The sequence below is a fragment of the Nelumbo lutea genome, chromosome 2 (genome assembly GCF_056320005.1).
Source record: "Nelumbo lutea isolate HS-2025 chromosome 2, American lotus-T2T, whole genome shotgun sequence".
Classification (NCBI taxonomy): domain Eukaryota; kingdom Viridiplantae; phylum Streptophyta; class Magnoliopsida; order Proteales; family Nelumbonaceae; genus Nelumbo; species Nelumbo lutea.
In genome coordinates this window covers 102,954,162-102,964,512 of record NC_142685.1, presented here as the reverse complement: position 1 = coordinate 102,964,512, position 10,351 = coordinate 102,954,162, and the positions used below count along the sequence as shown (strand labels likewise).

Genomic DNA, 10,351 nt, shown 5'->3' with positions numbered 1-10,351 from the left:
ACAAAATCAAAAATTACAACATGAAAGCCCTCCGTTCCAAACGGGCACTTAAAATTGATGTCCCCCGACGGGACTCATTGTTGATGTGGGACTGTGGATTCTACTAGCCTTTTCTTTTTCTGGTAAGAGTGGACTGAAGCTACTAACCTTTTCTTTTTCTGGTAAGAGTGGACTGAAGCGAAATCCGCTATGTCCATGGCATAGTTTTGGGCTAAAAGCCTAAAACCTTAAATCATGGGCTTTGGATGTATTTTGGGGCCATCTTTATTCTTTAGTCATTTCATCCAATTCAAGGTACCATGGAGGGATGTGATTTACAGCTTTAGCCGGTTATGCCAAGGCTAGGCCACCGCCCACTGGACTAGTTTAACTCACTGACCAGTTTAACTAAAAAATTACTGAATTGGTCGCAGTTTCCTAAAACCCCCTTGGTCTCAAATGTGTGGAATTTGTACAATGCAAATGGTAAGATTCAAACCCATTACCCTTTTTTCTACCTATATTGTGTTTTTACCATTAATCCACCTCTTTTTTGTATCCATAATCTTTAACGTACACATTGCATTATTTAACGTGTATTTCAAAGAAAATGTGAATTGGGACTTTGAGAGATTTGAAATTGGTCAATTACTTAAAAAATTAAAGAACTAACCATCTATCCACTACATTCAAGTATAACATTACTCTTTGTAATATATTATTTTTAGTATTTAGGTGTCTTGTCATATATCATCACGCTTTTACCTCTGATTTGTTAGATAGTATATGCCCTTAACTTCAATCGAATTGACGTACATAAGTACATTATTGTTTCATATTGATATTAGTATATTTTTTGTGCATTACCCTTTAAACCAAATACTTATAGAATCATGTTAGTTTAAAATGTTCTCAACCATTGAATAGACTTGGGGAGTTTATCCTATCAAGGCTGACAATGGTGTGCTGCCAAACAGTTGGAACAGCTTGTCTTATTTGTTAGGATTAGACCCCAAGTACAGGTAGTAGTGTGTTTGGAAGAAACACTAAACCTGGACCAATTTCCAATTATGCCATGAACATTGGAGATAGATGGGCAAAATTAGAAAGTTACACATAACCCTAGAATTGATTATGATATTGCACTAGGTGTTGAACCGGGTTGCCTTTAATGTGCCAATAAGTGAGATCCATCAAGGGTCAACACCTAGGCATGTCGGGGTAGTTTGAGAATTCACCTAAGTGGGTGATCATAGTGATAGGATATGTCCCTTTGTCGGACAAAGTGAATATCAAGGTTTACATTCTCTGATAGAAACCTAAACTACTGGCAATGGATTTCAAATGTAATTGAAATCAATTTTTGCAAAATGTATTTATATATTATATACTACTATTTTATGAAAAAATGTTTACAAAAAGTTTTAATTTCGGGATCCATTTGAGCAAAGAGTATAGCACTACACCTTGCAACCAAGGGAGAGGTCATTTCCTATCAGGCAGTGTTTTAATCATTATGAGCTGAGAGGTTAAGTGTAAGAAATCATTACAGGGATGATTACCTAATAGGCTTTATCTCACTTAAGTCCATTATCCATAGGTCTTTATAGGGTGGTTGAATCCAATAATCATTTAGGTGTAAATGTTGGGCCCAGACTAAGCCCATGCTGATTGGCTTAGGGGTTCACTGTTTTGAATAGTGAACTCGGCCTAGCCTATTATAGAGGTGGGGTCGGACCCTTATGGACTTAAGAAAGACCTTTGCGAGATCCCACTCCATACAATATCAGGCCTAAAGTGGCCATGCAACTCCTAGGGCCGTGAACCTTTGAAGACAATGAGTCAAAGGCCTAATATTAATAAGATGAACTAAGTTATCATATGTAGACATGGCAAAAAGTTGACCCATCCCAACCCGAAAAAACAGGGTTAGGGTTTCATATTTAGCTACCTGAATGTGTGAATGACCCAATCCAAAAAAATGGGTTGGGTTGGGTTGGGTTGGGTTGGGACATGAGTCAATCCGTTGACCCAATTGTCAAGTCTAATTGGGACTATTTATGCATTGTTAGAAGTCTCCACTCTTTAATTTTTTCTATTTAGTCTCTATGCTTTATTGTTTACTCTTTAAATTGTTAAATGTGCAAGTTTTTTTTATTTTATATTTGGAATTTTAAGGTTAATTCCTTTAGTTTTGGCATTTTCGTGTAGTTTTTCTTTATTTTTTTTAATTTCATTTATTTTTTAGGATGACCCGTATTGACCCATGGGTCAAACCTAACTCAAACATTTAGGGTTAGAATCTAGCATTTGATAACCCAACCCAAAATTCAACCCAACCCAAAGTGTCTTGACCCAACCCAATTTTCATGTGATTTGGGTCAAATATGGGTTTGGTATTGAGTATGGAGCACCTATCCTCTTAAGAGGATAAGGTTTATCTCTTAATAGAGTCCATATTCAAATCAGATTTGGATAATCTCCTAATTAGATTAGGAGAGTGCTTCATAAGGAAATAAAAGAATAAAAGGGTGAACTAGACTTAAACACCTCTCTCTCTCTCACTCTCTCTTGTTCTCTCTTTTTCTCTCTTGTCTCCCAAGAACCCTAAAACAACCTAAACTTTCAAGAACTGATTTTAATCAAATTTCTTCTTTGTTTTTGCAAGAAAAATTCAAAAGAATTTTAGGCTCAATTACCCCACTCGATCCAAACAAGTTGGATAGCAGATTTGTTGAAAACAAGTGTTGTTGAATCGGTTCTGTGTACATTGTATCATCTTTTTAGTTGGAGAATAGTTTTGGGACTGATATTGGGCGTGAACTACCACATTGGGAGTGGTTTCCGTATCAAATATAAACTCTCTTCTTTTGGTTTCAAATTTGGTCCGATAAAATGCAAGAAGGATCCTAAAATTATAGATTTCAATTTATCAAGAAATCATTTCCCGAGAAAGTTAAAAAATTTTTGAAATTTCGGCCAACCATCTTGCATGTTTCGACCATCCACCTAATGGATTCTAACCCTATTCCAACACTATGAACTTCTCCCCTTTCTGGTTTTATGTCTAGTTTTGTTCTTTAAGCATTGGTGTAGATACAACCAAAATGTTGTTGGTTTCCAAGTTGAACAATTCAACAGTCTAAGTCAACAACCATTTGAAAACATTGACTATAGTAGGATTTTGTAATATAACTAGTGTGGACCCGTATGATGCACGTGATTTGCCAAAGGAGAAGTAAAATGATAGAAACTAATAACTATTATAAAAAAGGAATGCAATGTTGTTTAAAATAATTAATCTTTATTTTAGTAATTTGTTACAAAAATAGTTTAGTAATTTGGATTAATTATATTAATAATTTTTAACAAAAAATAATAAATTACTAATTACTTAATAAACTAATTATTTTTCCATATTATCTCTTGGCATTCTTCTTTATTTTTTTTTATTTTACTTTAATGATGATTAAATTTTATTTTTTGTAAATATTACTTAAATATTAGTAAATATATAAAACTAGATTGTAGCCATAATCAAATTAATCTAAGCTTGAGCTCGAAGTTTAAGACTTTGGGTTAGGCTTTGGTTGATCCTCAACAAGTCAACCTCCAAGTTGCACCCCTAAGAGCAGTGTGATATTTGTAATTAGGCTGAACCAAGCTAAGTACAACCTATGCATGCATTATTTTGGGGGTTTTAACTATTTTAGATAAAAAAAATATTAATATTAAAGCTAAAGGAGCTATGGGGGATGGGATACCCCCATTGTATAGCCTACTAAACTAATAAATAAATAAAAGAGCTTGGGCTAGATTTTGATAGTGTATTAACAATTTTTAAGAAGCTTGGCCCAACCTGGCTTACACCCAAAGCGTAATAATAATTGTGTGGGCCTGGGATAGGGATAGGCCCAAACAAATATCAATATAAAATTTGTTATCTAAATATATATGTATGTATATAACTTCCAAGTCAAGCTTAGGTGTTGCTTATCTTAGGCCTTGGTCACTAAGGCTATTAATGGACTCTGAAAGTCCAATACCCGATTCAACTCCGAATCCAATTATCCTAGATTTGGATGTTAGAACGTGCATCTAATTAATAATTGAACCATACGTGGACTTAACCTCATTGAATCCAACTAAAATCTGAGTTCAACAAAAATTATTATTTTATGTATATATGTAGTATAATTATATATACATAAATATTATATATATTATAGAAAGTTTATAATTGATAAATTTAGGAATTGTTTGGTTCACGAGAATAGGAGTCTAGAATCAAAATTACAATGGCTGGTTCCAATTCCAACTATTTGGTTGAGCGGAATCAAAACCCCATTCTTATTCCTAGTGGAATGGCATTCCCCATTCTAACTAATTCCAATCCCCATTGCAATTCTCGTATGAACCAAACAGACAATGGGAATTGGCCATTCCAATTCCAATTTTGGTTCTATTTGAAAACCAAACGGCCCCTTAATATTTTATCTTTACATACATTTATTATGCATATATACTTTAAAAGTAATTACTAATTTAAATTTTGTTAACTTTTTGGTCATTTTAAACACAATAAGATGGTTGCAAATTAAATCCAAATCTAGTTTAAAATTCAACATAATAATTGGATGTCGATATAAATCTAGTGATTTCAATCAAGTGTGGATGTGGATGTAGCTAAATATGATCTGAATCCAATCCATTTATAGTGTCCTCCTACTTGCACTATATTTGGGCTCAGTGTAGATTTGAGCTAGATCTAACTTAAAAGAAAATAGTTGCATGAGCCCAGAAATTTATAGGTCTAGTCGGGTTGGGCTAAGTTATAAATGGTCATCCCTAAGTAGGAGCCTTATGACATTTCTATTTAGTTTTATTATTATACTTATTTTTTATAATTTTTATATGGAATGAAAATGATGTGTTTTATTACTTTTACTTTTTATTAGTATTTTTACTTATCCTATCGATATTAATTATTTACAAATAAAATTCAAATATTTTTTAAATTTTTAATTTTTGAACTACTATTTTTTATTAATTTCTTAATTTTAATTGTTCTTAGATAAAAACTTTCTAAAATTTAATACTATTTATTAACTTTAGTTATTCTTTAAAATTTTGGATGAGAATAAAATTCTCTCTTTGGAATACAATAGATGATAATTTTATTAACTAATTTTTAAACGTTATTTGTTTATGGGCTGGGTTAGTCCCACATCGGCCTTAAAGTATTAGGCCCAACTTGGGCTTGAAATTTGTGGGCCCAATGGGGTCACAGCCTAAGCCAGACTAAAATGATCACTCCTAAACAAATTGCTTTTGGTTTATTAGATTAGTGAGGAGATGAGAGATAATAAAATAAAATAAAAATAAAAGGAAAAAAAAAAAAATTAGCAATTTAATGAAGTAGTTGAGAGGAGAGAAAATTAGTGGAGTGAGTTATTGGAATAGAGAGAGTTAATAAAATTACTAATGTGGGCAGATAATCAAAGGAGTTAATGAGAAAGGGAAGAGAGAATAAGAGGTGAGTTAATTTTGAGAGAAGAAAATCTTAAAGACTTAAAGTTAGTAGAAAAGTTTTGATATGAAATCTGTAAAAGAAATAAAAGAAGAAAAGGTTTTTGCTAGAAAGAAAGAGAAGAGAGATAGAAGAAAATGAAGGAGAAGCCAAAATCAAATCTGGTCGCCCCTTTCATTAGATTATGGACTCATAAATAAAGTGTACAAGTACAAGTATACCCTTAGTAAGTCGGCTACTTGTAAGAAGTTGAAAAGTCATGCTTAACTTAAAAATAAACTAATGGGCCTAAGGCCCAACAACTACCTAACTGAGTTATGTAAATAAAAACAAGTAAAATCAGCTTACAACTCAACAAAGTTGATGGGCTACTTAAGTTATTTTATTTAATTTTAGAAATAAAATTCAAAGAAAAACACAAATAAATTAATGATAAGGGAGAAAAAGAGAGCCATGCTGACATGGCATGCCTTGTTTTATTATGTGTGTGTAGATAGATAGTATAAAATATTATTGATTTTTTTAATAATATAGCATAAATCTATTAAAGTATAATGAAATATATGATACTAGTGTAAGGGCACATGCTATACATGTGTGTAAGTAAAGTGTAAAGATATAAGTTAATAGGCTTATTCATGGGTCAAGCTGGGCCAGACTTTCATTGATTATCAATGCAATATATTGAGTCCCAAGCCCGAGCCGAGTCCAACCATCAGGCCTAAATCTTAAGCTCAAGCCTAAAAAGTCCGACATTACAGTTGCAGATGTTTGAGTTCACCGTAGGTTTGGAAAACTAGAGAGAGAGAGACCTGATGATTGGTTGCTGGCTTGCCACTACTCTAGAGCAAAGCTTGGAGAAACGGGGACGTCGTCATGCCGTTGAGAGATATTCGAGGACGGAGCTCAAAGAGATGTCGTCGCCTCACCGATCACCAGATCGCTGCTTGAGTGTAGATTGTAGAAGCACTACCGCCGGTCATCGCTGTAAAGGGAATTAGTTCATTCGAAGTTCAAACAAAACAGGGATGAGTTTGAATGAAAATTTGAGCTAGGTTAATATATATACATATATATATTATTTTTATTATAAAATTTGGGCTAGGTTAGAATAATATATATATTCTTATCATATAAAATATTGTGGAGTCAAGCTTTTTTATGAAATCTTGAACTCGGCCTGGAATCAGGTCAGGCTTAAATAATAGGGTCCGAGTCCAGGCACACGGGCCTAATAATATGTCCAAGCCCGACAGCGGCCGGGTTGCTTGGCCATGACGGGTCTGTAAGTTATTATAGTATCAAAGTTTACTTTTATAATGGTACAAGGACCAAAACAACTATCTGGTTTATATAGAATATAGAGTATATTAGATACAAATATAGATACATAGATATATGTGGAGAATATCATTGTTGTAAATTACTTAAACCTCCCCATTTAGGGATTATCATGGGCCAAGTCAGGCCAAGCCAAGCCTGGGGCGGGTTTTATAGGGTATTAATAGTAAGCTTGCTTGCTTGAGCCTAGATTAGCCTGCACCCCGGGCTTGATATTACATGTTCGGGCCTTTCTGAGGTTAGGCCGGGCTGAACATCCGTGCTGGCCTGTATGAAATCAAATTAAAATTTTAATTGATGTTCATTATTTATATATATTTAATATATAATATCATATATACATGCCATATATATCTCGTAAAATATCATAAATAGCATGTATGCATGTATACATGCCACTGTACCATGTACACGTACATACCTTGCATAGATGTATGCAATAGATACATGCCATACATATTACATTTATACAGAAATATGTCTAGTGAAATATTATATCATATATGTAAGATATTACATATATGACCAGCCGGACTTGACAAAAATATGGCTTTCTGTTTAACTTTTTAGATCCATTTGCACCCTATCACATTTTGATATTTTGATAGAGGTGGGGAGGTACGAGTTGTCACACGCCATTCTTAATTAAAGAATTGTACTTCTTGGCCATTGCAAGACACTGAGCTTATTGATAGGAAGCTTGTGAATGTATGGTGGATTCTATAAGATGATAAGAGAGAAGAGAATGTTTAGTGATCGTCTATATATAGTTTGGGTTTTCATATATTGGCCTTTGGTCGGGTGGTCATTGGATGGGTGTTTATGGCTCGAGTTCACATCTACGCCTCAAAGGGGGCGCCCCACAATGCATCTTCGTTGTGTATTGAGAATGTCTCTCGATGATAATATCAGACCCAATAATGTTATCATCGGGAGATGTTTCCAATACAAGGCGGGGATGCATTGTGGGACGTTGTGGGGTGTAGATCTGAATTCATGGGGCTCAACAACGGTGGGCTAAGTACAAGAGGTGGGCCAAACAGGGGAGGAGAACACAGGCTGGTCTCGTGGGTTAATCATGTAAGGGTGGTTGGTCTTGTTTAATAAGCCAGATTTGTGGCTGATCGAACCCATGTATTGGGAACATCCCCATGAATAACAACACAAATAATGGGAGATGTTCCTGATGTGCAGTTGGGCCGTGTTGTGAAGTTGGTGTGAGGTGCTATGTGAACAAATTTGGACTCTCAATGTATGGAAAGCATGATCAATCATCAAATGTAATATACTATGCAATATAGGTCTACCATATATCCTTGTGAAAACAAAAATATCCCTTGTAATGAGAGCCATAACCTCAGAATATACAAGAACAGAAGTCCATCTTAATTATATCCCTTGTAAAAACAAAAATATCCCTTGTAATGAGAGCCATAACCTCAGAATATACAAGAACAGAAGTCCATCTTAATTATGATGATTGTAGTGAAAAAGCAATGGGAAACATGCACATCTAAACATTCAGAGGAGATGTAGATATGGTTCTTACATCTCCTTGATGTGTCAAACCCTACATTTTTACCTTTGAAGGGCATAATTGGATTTTTAAAAATAAATAGGGATAGTTTTGATTGAGAAAATTAAAATAAGTGCTTATTGTTTAAGCACTTAATAAAATGTTGGAAATTTGGTTGTATTGTTTAAACACTTATTTCAGACTTATTTCTCAAACATCAATATGTGCTTGATGGTATAAAATAATTGCTTATTCAAATAAGTACTTATTTTTAATCACTCCCAAATTTAGTCTATATCTACGAAAAAACTTTAAAAATTAATTGATTATTAATTTTATATATAAATATCATCATGAATTACATTGGTTTCATGATAATTATGGTATCCATTTACGTCTTTAGTCCTTTTGTCAATTTTTAACAATCTTCAAATGTGTTCAAGTAATTCATACTTCACATAAACTATCAAAGTATGCATTTCTTATGTGTTTAAATTTTATGTATATTTGTTTGAGACTGAAATTTAATATCATTGATGTATTTCTTAAGATTTATTTGAATATTATTAATATACCCATTTATACGTATCTTAATTTTTATTAGTTGTACCTATTTGTATTCATAGTATATGATGTATCTGTCAAAATTTGGCCTAAGGGTATAAAATATGTCGTTTAAAATTATCTTGATTTTGCAGTAATGTGATCTCAAAATAATAAGTTAATATATATTAAAGTGGCATTTGGCATGTCTTTCCACACAGTCTTTTCAGCTTTGGCAATCATAGAATACTGAAAATTGGTATTTTTCTGTTTGATAAACAAAATCTGAAAAGATCAAACGAGCATTCACAAAGCGCCTGTGACATCGTCACCGTTACTTTAGAAAACGGTGCCACATCAACACCACGTAAGAAAAAATGGTTCTTCAAGAATCAATCATCTATTTGAAACCGTTTGATCATAAAAAACAATACTCCAAACCACGCCTTAGAAATCGATAATGCATGACTTGCTCCAAGCCACGGTTAAAAGGAATTTAGGCTTCGTGATTTGGGCCTGTGATGGGCCAGAGAGCGCCCTCCTTCGGTTTGTGTGGAATTGTAACTGAACCGCTCTTACTAAAGTCCATAGCATCCGTAATCTAACCAAATTTCTTTTGGGGCATTAAGACGAACAGTTGGTGAGTGACAGTCGGTGATCTAAAACAACCACCCCGTTGACCAGTACTAAAAATGTAGATAAATTTGATTTGAAATACACGTTTATCATTAATTCAGAGTTCCATACCATAAACATAAAATCAAATAGGGGCGTTGCGAGAATCGAACTCGCGACCTCTTGCACCCAAAGCAAGAATCATACCACTAGACCAAACGCCCAACTGATAATATGTTTTTCAATAAATTTTGATCAGCAAAGAGAGCTTGACATGAGCCCAAAAATGTTTGGAAGAAAGACATGATATCGGATCCAGACTAATCAATAATTTGCGCGCTTGATCAACAAATTCAGAGTTGATAAGCCTGCTGCCTGTGGTGGTTTGATTACCAAGGCTGTTTGAGCATGGACATCCAGGCACAATAGGCACACACAATCTTCTGAGATATGTAGATGTAGACAGCAAACGAGAAGCTCATCAACGTCACGTCCTTCCAGTCCCCCTTCTGCTTAGGACTCAAATTATCCTTCAGTCCCCTCCCTAGCCTCTCTATTCCGCCGTGGAGTCTCGGAAACAAGTGCTTGTTTTCTCTCTGTTTCTCCTCCCTATTCGTCTTCGGATCTGAAGAGCCAGACGGTTCACGGCCTTGGCAGGACAAGCAGAAGGGAACCCTTGAAGCAGATCTGCTGAAAAGAACTCGGGTGCTCTTGGTGTGGAAAGAACGAACAATTAACAGGGCAGCCATGGAAGGAAAGAAGGAAAGGGTGTAAGATGATGGATAATTCTCTGGTAATAATGGATTGATGAAGATGGTTTCGTTCAT

At 34.4% G+C, this 10,351-nt stretch overlaps 1 non-coding gene across 1 annotated transcript; it reads right to left on the bottom strand.

Annotated features, from left to right (window-relative positions):
* Window positions 1-9,676: 9,676 nt before the first annotated feature.
* Window positions 9,677-9,748, bottom strand: TRNAP-UGG (transfer RNA proline (anticodon UGG)). Its single transcript has one exon. It is a non-coding gene; the product is annotated as a tRNA-Pro (tRNA).
* Window positions 9,749-10,351: the final 603 nt, after the last annotated feature.